Source organism: Meriones unguiculatus, chromosome 7 (genome assembly GCF_030254825.1).
Source record: "Meriones unguiculatus strain TT.TT164.6M chromosome 7, Bangor_MerUng_6.1, whole genome shotgun sequence".
In the NCBI taxonomy this organism is placed as follows: Eukaryota; Metazoa; Chordata; class Mammalia; order Rodentia; family Muridae; genus Meriones; species Meriones unguiculatus.
Window position 1 is genome coordinate 66,816,835 of NC_083355.1, and position 23,500 is coordinate 66,840,334.

General features: G+C 36.5%; 1 non-coding gene across 1 annotated transcript; it reads right to left on the minus strand.

The window, feature by feature from the left end:
- Nucleotides 1-18,684: 18,684 nt before the first annotated feature.
- Nucleotides 18,685-18,817, minus strand: LOC132655656 (small nucleolar RNA SNORA17). The gene has a single exon (XR_009593447.1). It is a non-coding gene; the product is annotated as a small nucleolar RNA SNORA17 (small nucleolar RNA).
- Nucleotides 18,818-23,500: the final 4,683 nt, after the last annotated feature.

Sequence of the window (23,500 nt, forward strand, 5' to 3'; positions counted from 1 at the left end):
GGCCTCTTTCCACTTCCTGCCTAGTTCACTTTCTACTCTTATGACTTTTATTTTTCTTTTGGATGTCCTAATGAGTTACATTATGCTTGCTTACAGGACTTTACAAGAACAGGATTGCAGTTACAGCACTGAAGAAAATGTTTGTCCCTTCTGAAGCTACTATGGACTACCTAAAAATCCTTAGAGAAGAGTGGGTCTCATGAGCCCTCTCTTCTGTTTACAGCAGGGTGTTTACAGGCCCAATATTGTGCAAGCAATCACTGTTTCTGTGAGGTCAAGAGTGCTGTGGTTATGTCATGCTCAGAAGACAGTGTTCCATTATACTCTACCCAATTGTCTGGCTTTTAGTTTTTTTTTTTTTTGTTGTTGTTGTTGTTTGTTTGTTTTCTCATCCACAATACTTGCAGGACTGACACAGATTTCCCATTTACGGCTGAAGACTCAAATGTACTTATCCTCAGTATGTAAACCTCTTACAAGTGTTTGTAAAAAGAAGTTGTTTTGACCCAAAATAAACTGATAGCAGTACTAGTCTATGAAGATAAGTACAATTATTTATAAAGGATTTTGATTACACATCATCTCCACTGAGGAAAACAAAAACAAAAATGTGCTAGCTTCCCAGCTAGACACTATGGAATTTCACGGATTGATTTACATCATCAGATGTGGCTTTTCTCTAATGCAGCAGACCTCAATCCCAACCAAAAAACTAATTGGTTACTTTCACAATAGACTTGTCATTATTGCTGCAGTAACTACATTATATCTGTCTCATCAGTAGTGTCACATGTTAGATCTAAGGCTGAGTAAGGTTGTTGAAATAAACTCTCCCTCCAAACCCTGCATAGTCTTTTCTTGTATGTTTTCAGTGATAGGCAGCATATAAGAAGTTTCAGTCATGGTACCTGGTTGATTTCTTTATGTCCCCAGACCAGAGCGTGTGATGGCAACAGGACTGATGTCTTAGTTTCTGGTGAACAGGTAACCAATTATAGTAACAGTTGCCTAGACACTAGGCTTTTAATTTAGTAATCAGTGTCATCTCTGGCCACTTTATCCACCATTCTTCTAAATGGTAATGAGAATTCAAATTTTCTCCTCATTTTCAGGAAGACATTTTAAAATAAAACTTTTCAAATACAAGGTGAACTGCTAAAAGAGTGTTTCTTCAATCATACAACCTGTCTCTTAAAAATATTTTTTTTCTCTTTTTATTTTAATTTTTATTAATTATACTTTATTCACTTTGTATTCCCCCATAGCCCCCTCCCTCCTCCCCTTCCAATTCCACTATCCTTCCCACTTCTCCACTCATGCCCCTTCCCAAGTCTACTGATAGGGGAGGTCTTCCTTTACTTCCTTCTGATCCTAGTCTGTTAGGTCTCATCAGGAGTGGCTGCATTGTCTTCCTCTGTAGCATGATAAGGCTGCACTCCCCTCATGGGGAGGTGATCAAAGAGCAGGCCAATCATTTCATGTCAGAGACAGTCCCTCTTCCCATTACTATGGAACCCAATTGGACACTGAACTGCCATGAGCTGCATCTGTGCAGGGGTTCTAGATGGAAGTGCAGGAAGGTCACTCTTTCTGAAAAAAAAATATATATATATATATAGCAACCAGTCCTGATGAGGCCTGATAGGCTAGGGTCAAATAGAAGAGGAGGAGGACCTTCCCTATCAGTGGACTAGGGAAGGGGCATAGGGGGAGAAGACAGAGGGAGGGCAGGATTGAGAGGAGAAAAGGGAGGGTGCCACATCTGGAATACAAATTGAATAAATTGTAATAAATGATAATAATAAAATATTTTTATAACCAACTAATGTTTAACTGGGTGAAAATTTTCTATCTAGACCAAAGAATATGCATAATAGTAAGAGCTGTTGAGCAATTATTGTGCTCATTCAAGTGGGGAGGCCACTATTTAAAAGTGTAAAAAGTAGTCTAAGCAATGTTATGAGGGTAAATCTTCATACAGAATATTTTTATGCATAGTTGCTTTTCTAGAAAATATGATAGTAAAAAGTATCTATCTGTATAATACTTTGTGTATGGTCTTGTAATTGGGATGTTTCATTATTTTATTCCATTATTTTAAAGATGTTAACATTTTATTCGATATTCTTTGTTTTGTAAAACCATACTAATGATATTTATTGAACTCATCACTAGTTGCTAAAAACATGCAGCATTCTTAAAAACAAATATTCTTCTGTGGAGAGCATGGGAATATATGTACTAAGCTCACGAGAAGGTTATTAACTGATGATTACTTTAAGTGTTATGCCCACCATGCCTTTGCCCAACTGTGCTGCAACCTCCAAAGTGTCCTAAAACCATCTCATTACATCATTGGGACATATTATTGTGGAATGAATATTTTCTTTCCAAGTGAATGTCTTTTAATATAAAGCAGTCAAACTAGGCATTAAAAGCCTGGATAGCTCCTCCTATAGAGAAATATGTTTCTGGAATGCAGAAGGGAGTGAAGAGACTATTATTAGCAATCTTCTTCCTTGGCATTTTAGTACTAATAATAATGTATTTAATAATAATACATTCCTTTCTTTATTATTACACACATAAATACAATTATTTGACCCTTAGCTTCCAGCATTTCTATTGAGAATGATTTTTTCTTTTCTTTTTAAAATTAATTAATTTATTCATTTGTTTATTACAACTTATTCACTTTGTGTTCCAGGTGTAGCCTCCTTTGTCATCTCTTCCCAGTCCCACTCATTCTCCCTCTTTCTCTGCTCTACCTCTTCCCTAAGTCCACTGGTAGGAGAGGACCTCCTCCCCTTCTATCTGACTTTAGTCTTCAGGTCTAATCAGGACTGGCTTCATCATCTTCCTCTGTGACCTGGAGACAATGATTTTTTTCTATCTTATTGAGAGTACATTTTTAAATGAATTCTTTTGATATATATAGTTGCATTTAATATTTGCACTGAACTTATGGAATTCTGCCTGCTTCTTTAGTAACTACACATCTTAATTTGGTATAACAGGTAAGTAGAAAACTGCATATCATTCCATGATCTATCATTGAATGGACACTTGTATTCTTAGCTCAGTGAAACATGGATATGGCACAGAAAGCACTGATTGTTCTAGCATTTCTAAGAGTTTTAATGATAGATACTGTATGATGTGTCTTCATAAACTGATCACTCTTCTCAGACTATGATTATTGCTGTTGATTAAGCTGAATGTGCTCTGAAATTTGTGAAATACCTCTTTCTCTATGGTCACTAATTTGCCCTATCTACAGAGCTTTAGAAAGTTAGGATTTAACATTATGCATATTTAAATGGGTCATCTGATGTTTTCTAACTGATATGAAGAAACTGGGTATAAAAATATATAAATGAACTGTGGTGGTTTGAATGAGAAATGTTCCATAGGCTCATGTATTTGAAGACTTTTTTTGCAGTTAGTGGCACTGTTTGGGGAGGATTGTATAGCTTTAGAAAGAGGAGTCTCTGTAAAAGACATGACTCACTGGGCCCAGGGTTGAGAGTTTATAATCTTGTCAACTTCCTCTCTCTCTCTCTCTCTCTCTCTCTCTCTCTCTCTCTCTCTCTTCCTCTCTCCCTCTCTCTCTCTGTATTCCCTATACAGATAAAATGTGACTGGGCAGCTTCCTTTTCTTGTCATGACTCATCTCACTGGAAGCCTGAATCACAGTAGATCTTCTTTTTTTCCCTCCTTTCCTTTCTTTATTACATTGCTTTTGGTCCTGATATTTATGACAGCAATAGAAAATTAGAACATACACTTCAATCTTTTCCACAGTGAGAAAATTAACAATAATTAGAAATGACTGATCAAATCAGTTGACAGTCTGAAATGTCTTTACATAAATCAACTTGATTCTTCCTTGCAAAATATTTTCAATTCAATCTTGTAACTATTCTGAAAATTATCATCAAGACTGTCTAAATTTTAAATAAAGGAAGAATAACTATAAATATATAATTAATAAAGTGTAGGTGCTCTGACCCCTTAACATATTGTCCACAGAAATCTAAATGCAGTGGTTAATTCTCAGTTCCACTGTATTTACATTATTAGCACTAATAATATGACACCGCAGTTAATTTTTCCATGTCTCTGCTATCACTTATCTTACAGGACTCACACTTTCTTGAGTCCCTGCCATCTCACTAGTTACTCCTTGTATCATTTCTAATCTAGTCAATTTTTCCCCTAGCTTTTTCTAGTTGCTTCCTTTCTCCCTAGTTTTATAATGTTAGTGAGTCTAGGTCTTTACACATTTCTCTTTTATGTTCTTTTTATTTTCCTTACATTTTTAGTGAATTCTTCTCTTCTCTTAGCCCTTCATCCAGATTTAGCTTTCATATTCCAAAATGGAAACTCTGGAATGTCAAAAATTGGGAAAAATTTAAATCCTCAGTGGATAATTTCTAACATGTGATCTCAGGTGACAAATCTAAATAAAAATGTCAGGGATGGTTTGAAATAGTATACTAAATGCCCTCAGAGAGTATGTATAAGCTGCATATGAAACAAAAATAAAATTTATGTTCAGACTGGTATTTGTCCTCAATTTATCTCATTAAGTGTAGGCAAACATTGAAAAAAAAAACATTTAGAGGTTTGAAATATCCAGCAGCATTTAGCGTAAATATTATGAACCTATATCTCCTAAAATAATCGCATAGCAGGTCCTCTCTTCCAAAGACAAGAATGAAATAGGCAAATATTTTATCATATCCTATATACCTAGATCACAACCTTTTTTGCCTCTCATGTTGCCACACCCATCCAATGGTTCTTCCCATTTCCCGATTGTATCCATTCTTCAAGTTGTTCAAAACAAAGACCTGATGATGCCATTTACTTGTGTCTTAGTCAGTTCTATTGCTGTGAAGGGACACAATGACCAAGGCAACTCATAAAAAAAGCATTTAATTGAGGGCTTGCTTAGAGTATCCAAGGTTTGTTCCATTGTCATAATGGCAAGGATCATAGTAGTAGGGAGCATGGTGGCACTCAGATATGAGCCTTAGAGGACCATGTGCTGATTGAAAAGGATAGAGAGAGAATGTCATGAGCTTTTGAAGCCTCAAAGCCTAGCCTCAGTGACACACTTCCTCCAGACTGGGCACACCTACTAATCCTTCTAATCTTTCCAAATAGCTCTGCTCCCTGGTGACTAAGCATTCAAATGTATGAGCTAAAGGAGCTATTCCTATTCAGACCACCACAACTTGTCTTGTTCTCTGTGCTTATTTTTAATTTCTGCTGCTTATGCTTTGAAACCACATGCAGAATATTACTCTTCTCACCCTGTTTGTTATTACTATCGAGGTGCCAGCTTTCCACATGTCTTGTCTGAATTTTTTCAGTACCTTCTGGTAATTCTGCTCTACTCATGCTTACTGCAGGCTATTCTCAGAAAAAAGTAAGAAACGTATTATTCCCACAAAAAAGCCATCTTCATTTTATTTAAGTTATTTCACATGTTCTTCTTCATCCCTAACAGCTTCTACCACCAACTTGATGTGGTGATAATTTATCCATTGTTATGACATTAAAAAATGAGATCTTCAATGGTGATTAGGTGATAAAACAGATGATCATCATGGTTTCTTTTTGTCATTAAAAAATATATCACCACATCGTTATTTCTTCTGGCTCGTGAGGATTCATTTTGAATATGGTCTCAAGCAGGAAGTCAAAAGTCACCAGACACTGATGATGCTTATTTATTGATTTTAGATTTTCATGCCTTCAGAATGGTGAGAAACATGTTCTGAACCTTATAAGTTACTGAGCCTCTGAAACTGTGCTCCATTAGTCTGAAGATGCTAAGACAGAAATTGGTTCTGAGAATCAAGATTTTACAACAAATATCTTAAAATGTATAAGTTGACTTCAGGTTGGGCCAGAAGCAAAGGTTGGGAGAGTTTTAAAGTACATGTGTGCCAAAAAAAAAAAAAAAAAGAGCTTATGTTGCTATAAGTGGACAAATGACTGGGTTCCATCTGATAATAGATCAAAGAGTTTCAGACAGGTTATGAATCAGGTTTTCTACCGTTAAGAAAAGTTTTGGCTGGAGATTGATTACCTCTCAACTTCTGTGATACTATCCTTCAACAATATGTTGTGGTGCTCCAAGTGTTTCCTTTTTAAATAAACAATAGATCCTTAAATACATCTTCTGAAACTTAGTAATAGCCATAAATCATCTTAAATAATTGAAATGAATTATTTTTTTTAATTTTTCCACAAGGTGTAGAGGGTCTATTTCCTAGAAATCATTTGTGTTACCATGCCACATTTTTCTGAAGACTTTGATCCAGTCAGGGAATTCATACAATGACCTTTAATCCAAAGTCATGTTGTCATTGACTGTCTGATCAGTAATCCTTGAAGCACTAATAACTCAAAATGGTACAACATTTCATTACCATGGAAATCAGAAATGATGACTGTGGTCTTGATGTATGTGTTGATGTCCTAAATCATAATTGATTTAGAATCTTGAGGTGTTTAAACAGTTGTGTTTGTTTAACCTTTGAAGGTGAAAGATTTGATGAGTTCATTTAATTTTTTTGGTAAACTATTTCAAAATGATATTATTTTGCTGGTTTTTTAATATAATAAATTCTAAACTTTCTGATGAGGTTGTATTTATTAAGCCAAAACTATAAATAATCATTGGTTTGAAGTTTAAACTTTCAATAACTTTAAATAAACTAAAAAAACAGAAATAGTTATAGCTAACAGCATTCCTGTTAGTTCTTTTTAATTCCTTTCCTTTTATAACATTTTTATTTTGTTACAATAATATTTTGCCTTTTATTTGAAATAAATTTTCTTTTCATTCATTCTTGATATATGCCTTTATAACAGATGTTACTGATGTGACCTTCATGCCATTTTCTCTCATTAACTTTCCTTAGAGTTATGTGGAATATAATGGACCAAGGACACTAGGAACACTACCAGAAGTGGTAGTTATCATCTCTAGATTTTTAGCATGATTGATCACATTTTTCTTGTACCGTGTATCTCCCAAATGGATGTAGAACATTCATACTGAGACTCTGGAGTACTATAGTGAGACTAAAGCACTCTTTGTTACTGAGTTAAGGCTAGCAGGAGAGACAGTCACCATGCTGTATGCATGCAACTTATACTTTTATTGTCTCAACCCATTGATATTTCAATTTAGTTCACATAAATAGGTAGCATGTTTGAGATCCACAACTTACATGAGTATTTTAATTTAGGCCATCTTTAAGTTTTAATATTGATGATATAAACTCTGTTTCAGTTTATTTATTAAAAAGCTCTAAATTGTGTTCTATCCAAAAGCACAGATAACAACTCACAGATTACATAGAAGAAATATAAGATCAGTTTATTCTTTTCTTTTCTACACCACTGTGGGGATATATGGCCTTCTATAAATCAAGAAAAGAGCCTTCTCTAAGAACCTGACCACAATGGCATCCAATAGACTTTCAGTCTTCAGGTGTGTGAGAAATAACTGTTTAGTGATTAAGGCACTCAGCAGTATTTGCGTTTTGCTTTAGCAATCAAATTGGATTAGACAAGCCCATTAGGTACTCTACTGGGAGAGAGCACCTGTTTTGGGATTGATGCTGCTATATTTAGGCCATTTTCCATAGCGAGAGTTTTTGAAGAATGTTCTTGGACATCAGCAGACAGTTGACAGGCCTTTTCTGCCAAAGTCAAGACCAGTTGAACTATATTTTTATCTCTGTCTCTCTCTCTCCCTCTCTCTCTATAGAACCTCCCCTATCAGTGGACTTAGGAAGGGGCATGGGAGGAGAAGAACAGGATTGGGAAGAGATGAGGAAGGGGAATACAGCTGGGATACAAGTGAATAATAATTGTAATAAATAAAAAAATTAAAAATGAGTAGCTTTTCTTTATACAAATGATAAATGTGCTGAGAAAGAAATTAGAAAAATGGCACTCTTCACAATAGTCACAAGAAATATAAAATATCATAATATAACCCTAACTAAGCAAGTAAAAGACCTGTATAATGATAATTTCAATTCTCTGAAGAAAGAAATTTAAGAATATGTTAATTGAAGAAGATGGAAAGATCTCCCATGCTCATGGATGTGTACAATTAACATAGTAAAAATGGCCATTTTATCAAAAGCACTCTACAAATTCGATCCAATTTCCATGAAAATTGCAACACAATTTTTCACAGACCTTGATAGAGCAGTTCTAAACTTCATACGGAAAAAGAAAAATACCAATGATAGCTAAAACAATCCTATACTATAAAAGAATTTCTGGAGGTATCTCCATCCTTAATTGAAGCTGAACTATACAGCAATACTAATAAATAACTATCGTACTGGCATAGAAAAAGACAAGTTGATCAATGAAATGAAAATGAAGACCCAGAAATAAACCCACACATTTATGGACACTTGATTTTTGACAAAGAAACCAAAACCATACAATGGAAAACGAAAGCATCTTCAACAAATGGTGCTGGTCTAACTGGATGTCTACACGTAGAAAAATGGAAATAGATCCATATTTATCACCCTGCACAAAACTAAAGTCCAAGTGGATCAAAGACCTCAACATAAAACCAGACACACTGAATCTAATAGAAGAGAAATTGTGGAATAGTCTTGAATGCATTGGTTCAGTAGACAACTTCCTGAAGAGTACACCAACAGCTCAGGCACTTGGATCAGCAATTAAATGGTACCTCATAAAACTGAAAAGCTTTTGTAAGGCAAAGGACACTGTCAATAGAACAAAACCACAACCTACAGACTGGAAAAAGCTTTTTACCAACTCTACATCCAACACAGGGCTAATATCCAAAATACATAAAGAACTCAAGAAAGTAGCCATCAACAAACCAAATAACCCAATTTCAAAAATGGGATGCTGAGATAAACAGAATTCTCAACAGTGGAATCTCTGAAGAAACAATTAAAGAAATGTTCAATGTCATTAGTCATCAGGGAAATGCAAATCAAAACAACTCTGATATTCCATTTTATAAACATCAAAATAGCTAAGATCAAAAACTCCACTGACAGCACCTGTTGGTGTTGTAGAGCATGGGGAAATCTCCTCTATTGCTGGCCGGAGTGTGAACTTGTACAACCACTTTGGAAATCAATCTCACACTTTCTCAGAAAATTGAGAATAGTTCTACCTCAAGTCCCAGGTATACTGCTCCTGGGCATATACCTAAAAGATCCTCTACCATACCACAAGGATACCTCCTCAACTATGATCATAGTACCTTTATTTCTAGTAGGCAGAAACTAGAAACATTGCAGATGTCCCTTAACCAAAGAACAGATAAAGAAAATGTGATGAGACCAGACAGACTAGGGTCAGATGGAAGGGGAGGAGGACCTTCCCTATCATTGGACTGGGGGAGGGGCATAGGAGAATAAGTGGGAGGAAGGGTGGGATTGAGAGGGGATGGAAGAGAGGGCTATGGCTGGGATACAAAGTGAATAAGTTATAATTAATAAAAATTAAATTAAATTAAAAAAAAGAAAATGTGGTACATGTATACAATGGAATACTATTCAGCAATTAAAAACAAATTTAACATGAAATTTGCAGGCAAATAGCTGAAACTAGAAAGGATCATCCCGAGTGAGGTAACCCATACCCAGAAAGACATGCATGGTATGTACTTATGTATAAGTGAATATTAGCCATAAAGTACTGGATAGCCATCTTACAATCCACAGGCTGAAAGAAGCTAAGTAACAAGGAGAGTCCAAAGGAGGACGCTTAAATCTCACCCAGAAGAAGAAAGTCAATATCCATCTGAAGTAGATGGAGGGTGAAAGAGGTGCTGGTGAGAATGGTGGTTAGGATAAGGTGTGGGTAAGGGGGAAGGGCTGGTTGAGAGAATGAAAATTGGTGGGGGGACACCTCTGTGGGACAGGGTAGGCTTCAGGGAGTTTAATGTGGCGACACTAGCTGAGACTCCTAGCTGGGGGTGGAGGGAAAAATATGAAGTCTCTAATAGCCACCTACTGTAGTCAGGCAGGACTTCCAGTATAGGGAGGGAGACACCAGATGGAGAGACACATACCCAAACATTAGGCAGAGCTAGGAGATTTGTATGGAAGAGGAATAGGAAGGATTGGAAGAGTCAGAGAGGCCAAAGACACCACAAGGAAACATATAAAATCAAATAAATGAACCCATAGTTTCCTACAGAGACTGAAACACCAACCTGAGAACATCCATGAGACAGATCTAGGCCCTCCACCCCCACATATATAACAGATGTCTAGCTTGGTCCTCAGGTGGGACCTCTAACACCAGGAACAGGGACTGCTTCTGACACTATTGCCTGCATTTAGATTGCTTTATCCTAAGTGGACAGCCTAGTGGGCCACAGTCCTTCCTATTCTTCTTCCATAGGATTCTTCAAGATCTGCCTACTATTTGGCTGTGTGTTTTTGCATCAATATCTGTCAGTTGATGGGTCAAGCGTTTCAGAGACCAGTAATTCTAAGTACCTGTGTGAAAGTATAGCAGAATATCATTAACAGTGTCAGAAGTGGGATCCCTCTCATGGCATGTGTCTTAATCTGGGCCAGTTTTTGGGTGGCCACTCTCTCAATTTCTGCTTCATCTTTACCCTTGCAAATCTTGTAGGCAGGGCAAATTAGGTCAAAATTTTGTGACTGGGTTGGTGTAGCCTAAGATACATTGTCTTAGCGAGGATCATCCTTAGAGATTTCTGGGAGTTTCCATTGTCCTAGGCCTCTAGCTCATCCTAGAGATGCCCTGTGTCTCTCCCAGTGCTTTTTCCCTCCATTCCCCCATCTGGGTCTGATTCCATCTGTTGTCATACACACCCAACCTGTTCAGTCCCCTCCCACATCCACCGAAGCGGTCTATTTTATATTTCCTTCTCAGTGAGATTCATGTGTTCCTCCTTGAGCTCTATTTTTTACTTACTGTCTTTGGGTCTGTGGATTGTAGCATGACTATCTTTTACTTTTTGGCTAATATCTACTTATAAGCGACTATGTATCAAGTTTGTCTTTCTGGGTCTGAGTTACCTCACTTAAGACATCTTCTCTAGTTCCATCTATTTACCTACAAATTTCATGATGTCTTTGTTTTTAATAGATGAGTAGTATTCTATTGTGTGCTACATTTTCTCTATCCATTCTTCAATTGAGGGTCATGTAGGTTGTTTCCAGTTTCTGGCTATTATGAATAAAGCTACAATGAACACACTTGGTCAGGTATCCTAGTGGAATCGTGGAGTATCCCTTGGGCATTTATTCCTTGGATATAGCTGGATCTTGAGGTAGATATATTCCCAATTTTCTGAGATACTGCAAAGATGATTTCCAAAGCAGCTGTAAAAGTTTTCACTCCCACCAGCAGTGGACGAGTGTTACCTTTGCTCCACATTCTCAGCAGCAGCGTGAGCTGTAGCTTAAGATTTTGATCTCAGCCATTCTGACATGTGGAAGATGGAATAGAAAGATCGAAGTTTAACAAAACCAATACTCTTTTCTGTTCTCCTGAAGAGCATTCTTAAATGAAATGGGTTTCTTCCTTCAGTTCCCCTAATCTTGCCTTTTTACCTTCTTTGTATTTATCCCTTCCTTTCCTTCTTATTTTCATCTTCTATTGCTAATCCTCCATCTTCCTCTTCCTCCTTCTCCTATCATCTCCCAACAGCAAGAACTAATCCTGGAGGCTACAGAAGAAGACTGACTTCTATCTAGTACAGTGCAGCACATTACTTTTGTTTTTTTTCCTAAGAAACATTGTTTCATATATTGTTTCTATTATCTCAATGTAGAGAAATGGAGAATTAATGCCTGAAATTATAATGAGAATGTTCTTTTAAAATATTTACATAATTTCTTTGTTATATAAGATAAATATATGATAACTTATTTGACAGTGAAAAGGTTGGGAAAATATCCAAAATTCCATTATCAACAAAGAAAGACACTGTATTAATAAGGTGCTTGCTGCTAGAGAGAGCCATGTCACAGCATGTTTGCTCCCTTGCTTTAAATTTTTCTGAGACTGATTAACTAGTTCAACATTTCCAAACTCAGCCTCGAAGTTTCAGGACATGAGCAAAACAGGGAGAAATTATCTTCCAGACATAAAAAGTTCAGTGTTCAGTCCAATTCCCAACAGTTTTTCATTTCCTTCTGAGAGAAGCATTCCAAGCAGAGTTCTTACTGCTAGCATCCCCTATAGCAGTGTGGTCCTCTGAACTATCACCACAATCATCCACTGAGTTTCTTGGAAAAAAAAAAATAAACATGAGAATGTTCTTAATTTACAATTCCACTAAGATACGCTTAGGCTGAACTTGTGTGAGAACTGTTTTGTCTGCTTCATAGATGAGTTTTTGCTTATTTCTATCCAATAATATGAGGGAGTTTACAGCGGCTTCTGAAACAGCTTTCTAAGTCTTATGGGCTATCTATTTCTTTCACATGATAGTGTCTAGACTTGATGCCCAGAACTGCTTCAGTGCGCTTGAACCATGATGGTCACCAAGCACAAAGTAAAAGCTGGAGCTATGTAATTAGAAAGAAAGAGAAGGATAAAGATGGGGTAGGGATAGGAGAGAGAAAGGGAGGAGAGAGGACAGAGGATATGCAGTCGACCAGGAAATGAAGAGGCAGAAACAGGAGGAGGATGGACCTTTGAAAATGTCTTTAGCTATTTCTGGATTAACCATAAAGGCAGCCAGCTATCACTATTTTACAAATACCCTTCTAACTTTAACATATTAGAGTTAGGTTTTCTGTTTCTTTTACTAAAAAACATGAAACAGATAAACTTAATCTTCCTTCCACTCAGAAAATAAAAAGCGGTCAATCCATGGATGTAATAAAGATTCTACATGTGTTATCATTTATACGTGTATGAACTTAATTCCAAAAGAAAACTCCTAAGTGTGGCAAAAGGCCACAGATTGCTGCTCATTTATTCAACTCTGGGAGGTTGATTAAATCAATAAATTTCTTATTAGAAATTTAATTTTAGATTTAAATGTTTTAAATTTCTTATTAGAGTCAGGGCTATTTTTAAAATGTGGGATGGAACTGAGTCCACAGTAACCAAGAGGTGTCAACTTTCAAAGTTATTAGATTTACGTATAGAGAAACAGGAAATGTTCACAGTGTTACTGAATCAATGGAAGCACTCCACATAATTGGATGTTTAGAATGTGGACTGCATGCTTGCTGTCTCTGTCCCTGTCATAAGTTACTGAGATTACCGTGGAACATGTCACAATAACAAATGAGCTGCAAGCAAATTTGACAACTTTTGTTATGAAGTTTCTCAGTGGAACAGCAATGGATTTTAACTTGAATAACATTTGCAGTGTTCCCTCTTGCCCAGATGAAAAGTACCTTAATGAAACTTGTCCAGGATGTGCAAGATATGGAAAAACAAAGCAAAGCAAAACAAAACAAAAAAAACTATCTACACTATAAAAATCTTTTGATCTGCATGGGGTAAAGTCACTGAAATGACAATTATGTCAAAAAAATGTAGAAATGATTTTAAACAATACGTTAAGCACTGATTAGTAGGTCCAAAAAATGCAAGTCTTTATTGGAAACCATGTTTTTGTTGTAAAAACAGTGTACAGATGATAATGGAAATACAGTAAATAAAAGAAAGGAAATACTTACACATCTCTAATTATACACGCATATCATTCAACAAACTCCTGAAGTGTCATTGGATTAATTATTGTTGCTGTATTTGCATCTTTTCAATACAATTTAAATCAGATGTTTAACACCCATATTTTAAATATCACAATATCACTTAAATTGAATGAATGTTGCTTATGTTCTTAGCCACTCATGTCATATACATATATGACATATATACATATAATACATATACACATAGTTTTCCATTCATATAATTAACTGATAAGATAAAATATATTTTTAATTAATCTTTTTTCTTTTATTGGAGATAGATTCTTTTTACAACATATATTCTGATTATGATGTCCCCTCCCTTTACTCCTACAATTCCTCTGTACATTTACTCCAATCTAGATCCACCCATTTCTGTCTTTCCTTGGAAAACAAACAGGCTTCTAATTTATTATGATATAATAATATAATATAATATAGTATTATATAATACATAATATGTAATAAAATTATAAAACAAACAAAAAACAAATCAGAATGTGAAAAACAAACATATAGAAGGAAATGAGCCCAAACAAAGGCACAAGAAACTGATATAGATACAGAGATACATTGTGTACACATTCAGGAATCTTATAAAAACACAAAATTGAAGGCTATAATATACATGCAAAATCTGTAAAGTAAATAAAGTTTTTTTAAAGCATTGGAAAAAAATCCTTGATATTACATGGTGGAACAAGGAATTTCTAATGTTACTCTTTAATTCTTTTTCTGTTGGCCACCTACTTTATAAACCATTTGTTTCCCCAGTGAGACTCCCTTAGAGAAAATTAATTTTTTTAGTTGCAAGTGGTTATCAATTTGAGATAGCGTCTGATTTAGAGATGGGGGTATGTATACCCATCTCCTTTTAGTTGTATGATCCCATCTTGTGCAAACTCTATACAGGGCCTGTCCATGCTACTTCACTTTCTGTAAACTATTATGTGTGTTCGTCCTGAAGTATTTAGGTCATTTTCTTTGGCATTTACTATCCCCTCTGGCTCTTGCATTCTTTCTGCTGCTGCTTCTTCTTCAGGGTTCCCTGACCTCTGGTGGAGGGATTTGATAGACAAATCTCTTTTAGGACTGAGTTGTTGCATGGTCTTACTCTCTGCATATTACTTGTCTGCAGGTCTCTGTATTTGTTCCCATCTACTTCAGAAAGAAGCTTCTATCTGGCTAATAATGAATAGAAATGGGGGATATAAACAAACAGGTGTGGGCTTATAGGAAATATTATGAGAAGCCTTAACCCCCTCATTGGAACATCCTGCATCAGTTCTAGAACTAACAGTGGTGGTGTCCGAGGTCTGAGTAGGTTCAGGAGACCATTGCCCCCCAGGAGCAAGACGTGCTCCATGTAAATTGACTAACTCCATGTTTTCCTCCACTTTTGAAAGTCATTTAAGGTTCTTAAATTATTTTTTTCCCTTTTTTTAAATTTTTCATCAATTACACTTAAGCTTCTATAATGTGGACTGAGAAAACATTGACCTGTGAGTATAGCAGAATGTCAGTAGGAGTCATTTTATCACTACATTATATTTTAATTAAATAGTAGTCTTTGGTTTTCCCCCTTAGTCTGTGGGCTATCTAGTATTAGGTTCTTGATCACCTAAACAGTGTCAGGAATGGGTTCCATCTCATGAAATGGACATGAATCAAACCAGATATTTGATTTGAGTTGCAATTGCTATAGCATAACTTTCAGGCAGAGCATCATTATAGATAGAAGCCTTTGTAGCTGGGCTGGTGTTTACATTTAACCTTTAGTACTATGCAGAGTACCTTCTGATATCAGCCAATAGTGTTCAAGGCTCAGCATAGGTACAAGCTCCATTTTTTTTCACGTTTAGTGAGTTGTGTAAGGGTTATTGTCAGTAATAGGAACTTGCTATCAGTGAAGGGCAATCTATACCCTTTGCAAGAATCTGGGTTATTTGGAAGTTGTCATGGGACTTTTTTGGCCAAAAACTCAATCAGATGTAATCCATTTCTGGCACTGAATCCTCATTTGGTGATGGATGATGTCTAGTTTGGAGCTCTATCTCCCATTATTTAGTTTAGGTGGATTTTACATAATTATATAATTTAGGAAGATTCTACTGTATTAAGCTTATACACAACACCTCAAATGGCCCTCAATTTTAGATGTTACTCTTCATATTACCACTCTTGCCCCCCTTTTCCCTCCTGATATAATGCCTATTTGATCCTCCTTTCCCATTTCCCTGCCTTTATCTGCCTATAAGCTGTCTTTTCTATTTCTCCTTCCTAGGTAGATCTATCCCTCTGCTGCCTAGTCCCTTACAATATACCTAACCTCTGGGGTTCTAAGTTTTGTAGCTTGCTTATTTTTGACTGCACAGCTAAAATCATATATATATATATATACATGTATGTATATATATATACATACATCATATATATAGTCTACATTCCTTTATTCATTGAAAACTATTTTTGTTTTTTTAATTTATTTATTATTTATTACAATTTATTCACTTTGTATTTCAGCTGTGGCTACCTCCCTCATTTTCTCCCAATATCCCTCCCTCCCTCTTCTCCTCCTATGCTCCTCCCCTATTCCACTGATAGAGGAGGTCCTCCTCCCCTTCTATCTGATCCATATATTAGCAAATACAATATTTTCTTGGTCTGAGTTAACCTCACTTAGGGTAATTTTTTTCTAGTTCTAGCCCTTGACCTGTGAATTACTTGATTTCATTCTTTTCAAAGGCTTAGTGATATTCCATTGTGTAAATGTTCCACATTTTACTGATTCATCTATTTTCTTTCCAGTTTCTAGGTATTATGAATAGAACAGCAATAATATGGTTGATCAAATGTCTTTGTGGTAAGATGAAGTATCATTATGGTATATACACGCCCAAGAGTAATATAGCTGGGGTTAGATTGATTTCCATTTTTCTGAGGAACTGCTACACTGATTTTCATAGTAGCTGCAGGAGTTTACACTCTCATCGTTAGTGTATGAATGTTCTCCTTATTCCACACTTCTCCAGTGTGAGCTGCAATTTGTTCCATTGATCTTGGCCCTTCTGATCAGAGTGAGATGAGATCTGAGAGCAGTTTGGATTTGCATTTCTCTGATGAAGAGGGATGCTGAATTTTTTTTCCTAAGTACTTTTCAGCTATTTTACTTTTATTTTTTGAGAATTACTGTTTATATACTCTTTAACTGGGGTTACTTGTTTCTTGAAGTTCAGATGCATAATTGGTAACTCTTTTCCAATTCTGTCAGCTTTCACTTGGTCCTAATGATGTTTCCTTTGACATGCAGAAGCGGTTCAGTTTCATGAGGTCCCATCGTAGTGCCGTGTCATGGAGATCTAGGAGTTTTGGATCTGTAGGGTCAGCCCTTTCATTCACTCCAGCAGTTTATCGATGGGGTAGATGTGGGTTAGGCTAACTCAAAGCTCCAGATCTGGGCCTGAGAGGTACCTGAGCTGGTCAGCTCGCCAGATATCCCACACCCACACCACCAGACTTGGGGTTGGGTCATCTGTGCTCATGCCATCAGGGCCAGCTCTACTGTGCTGCCCAACTGAGGTGCAGGGAACACTCTCCTGAGTGCTGCAGAAGGCAAGGGGCTGGGATGGCTCTCACATTCTCTTGCCATCTGGGCCATCTCACCTGCCACACCTGTAACCTGGGCCAGCTCTACTCTCCTTCCCAGATAATGTACAGGGCCCACTCTTCCAAGTGTTATGAGACAACCACACAGCAGACAAGAGTCAGGGTCAGCTTTCCCATGCTCATGTCCTTGGAGCCAGCTCACCTGTATTCCCCATGTCCAGGGCCAGATCTATTGTGCTATCCAGGCAAGGTGCAGGGACCATTCACCCAAGTGTTGCAACAAGTGAGGGACAGGGACAGCTCTCTTGTTCTCTTGACTCCAGAGCCAGCTTTCTAACCTGCCATGAGTTGCAAGCGGACAGGAAAGGTAGGTATCTCCACCTAGCGCATGCCACTACATGGCACACAAGTAGCAAGGCCAGCACAGGGTGGCCACTAGGGTCAGCTTTACTGTGCTGTTCAGGCCACGTGCTGGGCCTGCTGTCTTGAGTGCTGCAGCAGATGATGGGTGGGGACAGCTCTCCTGCTTTCATGACCACAAGGCCAGTACTTCCCTGATGCTCAGGTGAGGGGTGGGGCTGGTTCTACAGAGCCCTCAGACATCAACATTCCCATGTGTGGCAGCCCAGACCAGGGACATCAGATAGTCTTTGTTCACAACAGACCCCTGCTGCTGCAGGGCCACAGACACAGACATGACCCCTGGTGGCAGCACAGGCCAGGACCCCATTATGGTCTCTGATGGCATCACCAGTTACACACATCAGGCTGTTTCTCACTATCAAGTCTCCAAATCTGCCTCTGTTCATTGTACCCACATTCTTCTCTTTCTCTTCCATTTTTCTACCCCTTACTTGTTCCTCTTAGTGGCACTTGGGGTCTGTGAGAGTCTGGAGTCATCTCAAGTGGTTTCAGGAGTGCTATGGCGTGCCCATGCATTATGGCATCAGGCAGGGATCATATTGGGCATGGTTTGACACCCTCACCAAAGCCTACATTACTTTATACTGGTGGTCATCTCAGGCTAGCATCCTGTCCAGGCACCATAGCTTCAGACTGGTCTTGGGCTAGCTCCTTGCTGGGCCCAGCTTCCAGAGCCCCATGTCGTGAAGGGTTGGGGAGGATGGGGATGGAGCTGAAGATGGGGTAGTCATCTGTGTCTGGCTCACTCATTCCCAGGGCTCAGGTCTTAGGCAGGATTCCTGTCAGGCTCCCCACCCTGAGAGCCTGTCCGAGCCTTGCTAGACTAGTGGTTATCACGAGACAGCTCTCTGTCCAGGCCCTCTGGTGCCAGATTGGTGGTTGTCTCAAGCTCACTAGCTCACTTTTTTTTTTTTTTTTGAAAGTTTAGGCTACTGGTTCTTCAGATATTCACAGGTCAGAACAGTGAGTACAGACACAGCCCCTCTCCTCTCTGTGACCTACTGACACACATGTGACACAGCAGTCACACCTGTAATGCCTCTAGGAGTAGGAACACAAGATATTTTATATTTTTGAGGTGATTGTTTCCCTGATTTTCTTCTCAGCATATTTGTCATTTGTATATAAGGAGGCCATTGACTTTTATGAGTTAGTTTTGTATCCTGCTACTATGTTGAAAGTGTTTATCAGACATAGGAATTTTCCAGTGAACTGTTTAGGGTCACTATCATATTATCTTCAAACATAGACAGTTTTGACTTCTTTCCTTCCAAATTGTATCCCCTTGATTGTCTTCATTGGTTTTATCACTGTATCTAAGACTACAAGTACAATATTGAAATGGTATAGAGAGTTTGGAAAACCTTGTCTTGTTCCAGATTTTAGTGCTTTGAGTTTCTCTTCCCTATATTGGTATTGGCAGTGGGCTTGTTGTAAACTTTTATTAGGTTAAGCTATATCCCTTGTATTCATTTCTCTCTAAGACATTTACTGCAAAGGGGTGCTAAATTTTTCTGAATCTAATTAAATTATTTGTTTTATTTCCTGGCAGTTTGTTTAAATGTAACCCCATTTATTGATTTATGTATGTTGAATTATCTTTGCATCTCTGAGGGGAAGCCAACTTGATCATACGAAATGGTTCAATATGAATTGTTCTTGGATTTGAAGTGTATTATTAAGGTATTTTTGCAACTGTATGCATAAAGGATGCAGTTTTGGTCTGTAATTTTTCTTCTTGGGAGGTTATGTGATTTAACTATCTTGGTAATTATGGTTCATAAAGTGAATTAGGTGGTATTTCTTCTGTTTCTGTTATGTGGAATAATTTGAATTGTATTGGCATTAACTTGTCTTTGGAAGTCCGGGAGAATTCTGTACTAAAATCATCTGTCCCTGAGTGTTTTTATTTGGGAGACTTTTAATGAGTCTTTCTATTTTACTAGAGGTAATAGGTCTGTTTAAACTACTTAGTTGATTCTTATTTAAATTTGATAGGTGGTATGCAAAAAGAAAATTATCTATTTCTGTTAGATTTTCCAATCTGTTGGAAGACAGGTTTCTTTTAAAATTTGTCCTTAAGGGTCTGGGAATTTCTTCAGTGTTAGTTGTTATGTCATCCTTTTCATCTCTAATTTTGTTAATTTGGATCTTAGTTAATTTGACTAATGGTTTGTCAATCTTATTGATTTTTCTCACAGAACCAAATTTTTGTTCCATTGATTCTTTGTGTTCTTTGTTTCTGTTTTATTGATTTCACCCTTCATTTTGACTATTTCTTTCCATCTACTCCTTTTAGGTGCGATTTTGTTGTTGTTCTAGAGCAGTCATGTGTACTGTTATAAAGAAGCTAGTATGAGCCTTCTCTATTTTTTTTTTTTTTATGTAGGTGCTTGGTGCTATGAATCTTAGAACTTCCTCCACAATGGCCTATAAGTTTAGGTTTGTTGTATATTCATTTTCACTTAATTCTAGAAAATTTTTAAGTTATTTCTTAATTTATTGACCCATTTTTCATTCAATATTGAGTTGTTCAGTTTCCATAAGTTTGTGTTTTTTGTTTCTGTTGTTAATAGCATACTTTAATCTATAGTGGTCAGTTGGGATACAGGATGTTATTTCATTTTCTTGTATCTGTTGACTATTGTTTTGTGTCAGAGACGGGTCAGTTTTGGAAAAAGTTCCATGAAGTACTGAAAAGAAGATACAGTCTTTTGCTTTGAGGTGAAATATTTTGTTAATATCTCTTAGGCCTATTTGGTTTATAATATTAGATATATTCAGTATTTCATTGTTTTTGTCTAGATGATCTGTCTACTGTTAAGAGTGGAGTATTGAAATCACCCACTATCAGTGTATAAAGGTCAATGTGTGATTTAAGCTCTAGTTGTGATTCTTCTATAAACTTGTGTTTGGTGCAAAACTGTTAATTTCAATATCATTTTGGAGCATTTTCCTCTGGTGAATATGCAGGGTCTTCCGTAGCTCTGCTGATTAGTTTTTATTGGAGGTCGATTTGTATCAGATATTAAAATGGCCACATCAACTTTCTTCTGAAGCTCATTTGCTTAGAATATCCTTTTCCACACTTTTATCCTGAGGCCATTTCTTTCTTTAATGTATTTCTTGCATGCAACAGAAGATGGATCCTATTTTTGCATTTAATGTTTGTGTTTTTCTTGAGGGGGGTATTGAAACCATCAATGTTAAGATTTATCAATGAGCAGTATTTATTGACTCTTGATAAGTTGTGCTTGTGGTGTGTTTTTTCTTCTCTTTTGTTCGCTGGCCTGGGATTATTTCTTGTGTTTTCTTCAAGTTGAATTTTTTCTTCTATATCTTTCTGTAGGGGTGGATTTATAGACAGATATGATTTTAATCTTTTGTCACAACTTTTGACTTTATTATTTCTCTCTCTCTCTCTCTCTATATATATATATATATATATATACAAGCATGCTATCTTTCTATTATAGTTTTAAAAATGTAATAAAGTGATGGATAAAATATTGTGATTTTATGTATAACCTAATATGTCTCATTTTGCATTTATAATACTACATTTTTAGTTTGTATAGAAGTTGCAGTGTACCAATTCTCCTCACATAAATTAGAAATATGAGGATTTGAAAAGGAAAGCTAGAAAGGTGAGTTGAGTGTACTCTGTTGGAGAATGTTCAATGTTTTTGCTAATTGTGTACTCACAAGAAGAGGCTTAGGTTTATGTTTCACTGAATTTTTTATTCATTTAAATGTAAACTGAAATAACAACTGTTGTGTTGCCACTTTAATACCCATAGGGCCTGCGCTGTGTCTTCACAACCTGCTACAGCGTACACTGTCTACACACCTTGCACCTAATCTTAAAGCATCACATGAAACTGCAGCTCGAGAATGAATTCATATTTTATATTCTCTTAGGCTGTAAGAAACTTAATAATGTGAATAAACATTATCAACCTTCTTCAGAACTTTTTTTGATGTGATGTAAATATTGCTGCTTCTGTGTATCTTTTGGGAACATTTGTTGTTTTAGAAGTAATTTTTAATTTTTTTTTTTTTATGAAAAGAGGTTTTACTCTGTGCCAAAACAATAATCCTAAAATTTAGTTTAGGGGTAAGCAATAACAATTATAACAATAACAACTATAAAACTCCCAATATCCAGAGCTATCACTTGCATGAATAGATTGCAGGAAGTCTGCCTTTGGCAGTCTGCTTGTAAATTCTCAATAGCCCACAGTAAATGTGGTGCACTCCAGGGCATGTCACAGATAACAGTGCTGTGAGCACAGTGAACACCTTGCCCAGTTTCTACTTCAGGATTTGGCTTAATTGCCCATTGCTTCCCAAAGTGAAAGGTGAACCTTCAGGAGCCATGGCGATGTTCTTGTCTGTCATCTAATTATGTGTAACAGGGTTGACTGATGCTTGACAGACACCTGCAGTTAAATACCTGAAGTGATCTTAAGTACTTTGCATTGAATAATTAAAGATGAATAGAAACATTCAAAACCTCCTTTATGTAAATGGTTCTAGAAATTGCAACATTCAGGTAATAACACTACATTTCCTTTAAGGATTTTTTTTTAACATTTAAATTGCTGTCCTGTTTTTCTATAATATGCATGTCACACAATTGTCTCAGTTTATTACCATGGTCACCAAATCCTTCAACATTTGTCTATGTTAAAATCATAGACAAATCATGAATCATGTTCAACACATACTGAATCATGATTTCATTCCAATTAACTACAAAGCCCACAAATCTTACATAAGGACATACATTGCTTCAATATCCTCACATAGGCAAAACACTTGATACAGATTTTCTCATGGGTTAAGTGTAAAGATGAAAGGTTTATGGAAAGTATGTTTGTATGGCTGTGGACTCACAGATAAGAATCAATTGACTTCACTGTGTAGCTTTGGCTTAGCAACAATCTGTACATAATTTGTAGAAAACCTTAAAAATTCATAATATTTCTAGAGCTTATCTAAATATGACAGGCATATATGTCATCAGCAAGGTCTCTGATCCTTTGGTTCATGCAGTGTTACCTCTCTTTCTTCACCATTCTTGGAGAGTTGGATGAGGGAGTGTTTTGTAGCTGTGAACACTGGAACTGTGCTCCACAACTCTATCGATTGTTATGCATTTTTGTTACAAAGAGAAATATCATTGTAAAAGGGTAAAAACTACACTTATCTGTGGTTATAAGGACACATATTTGCAGACTACTATTAGGTATTATGCTGGTTTAGAAAATTTAATGTAGATAAATCAACATCCCAATCTTATACAAGAATGATTTTAGCCATGTGTTTTCTAAATGCTCTTGATGAAGTGATTTCTTTGTGAACAAGTACTAGTCTTTATGTTTTTTATCAGCTGTTTTGATCTTATGACTGATCTTTGTCCTATTCATGTCCTGGTTGTCAGATATTTTAATGCTTATTAAACCTTAAACATTAAGGATGAATTCCAGTTTATCTTTATGTGTTACGTACATTGTGAATACAACTTGCTAACATTTTGCAGAAACATTTTATGTCTGTGTTAGTGATGAATATCAAGTCATAGTTTTCTCTTTTATAAGTGTCTTTATCTTTGTTTTGGTTTTAATGTGACACTTGTCCCAAAGAAACATTTTTCCTTCTTGGTTGTACTTAAATGTAATATTTTTTTAAAAAATTAAAAATGTTTATAATTTAAATATGATTACATTACC